This window comes from Saprolegnia diclina (assembly GCF_000281045.1).
Source record: "Saprolegnia diclina VS20 unplaced genomic scaffold supercont1.23, whole genome shotgun sequence".
In the NCBI taxonomy this organism is placed as follows: Eukaryota; Oomycota; class Saprolegniomycetes; order Saprolegniales; family Saprolegniaceae; genus Saprolegnia; species Saprolegnia diclina.
Window position 1 is genome coordinate 133,591 of NW_008246090.1, and position 943 is coordinate 134,533.

Below are 943 nucleotides of genomic sequence, written 5' to 3' on the forward strand. Positions count from 1 at the left end.
TGCACGGGTGAGCACCACGGAACACGAGTCAAATAACGTGCGCTGAGGGCTGTACGTTGACGCAGCTCCAATGGCGGCTCTTCAAAATCGACACGCAGAGGCCCGCGAGACTCTGCCAACTACGAGCATGGCATTCTTCTCGCAGGCCCGTGCTCTGCAACTGACCTACCGCTGTCGCTGGCCTCGTCCCTCGACCGAGAATTCACAACGAAAAAAGACAGTCCGGCAACTTCAATCAGCTGTAGTTGAGCTCTTTGACTGGAGGACCAACTAAAGCAACAACAACCACAAGCGACTACTAGTATACAAGTAGAGCGTTTTACTAGGTATGTACTAAACCATCAAATCCCGCGAACAATGTAGACAGACGCGAGCGTCGTCGGGTCCGTGGGGTCGCCACGGAATCGGCAGCTCCAAATGGCGCCAAAGGTACCATTTTTGATAGGGCTGTTGAGCCAACCAACGAGAGGCACGTTGCGCGCAATGAGAAGCTCGGTTGCTTCGTCTTCGGCTTGCGAGAGGTAGATTCTGGCCGCCACTTCAAGGCCTCGAAGCGTGATGGCACCTTCCATGACGACGAACGGGGCGTCCGCAAGCGACGTCGAAGCAGCCGCCAAGGCGGAGGAGCGTGGGCTCGTCATGCTGTTGCCAAAGGGAATGAATTTGTGTGAAAATGAGGTCTTTCTCTGGGTGTGCGGTTGGGACGAGGCGCGATGGCGCCATCGGTACGTTGGTAAGCGCCCATCTTTAGAGAGTGCAGCGCGTAGTCCGCGATTAGGGGTTCATGGTGGCACGTGACAAAGGATGGGGTGGCGCGTGTTGCTCGCCCGTGCGGCATGTGCCGAATTTAATTTGGACTAATCAAGAGCGACCGGTCAAGGTGGTCGTCCGCATGAGGTCGCCGTGAATACTATTGCAGCGCAAAGGGTAGCGGATACAAACT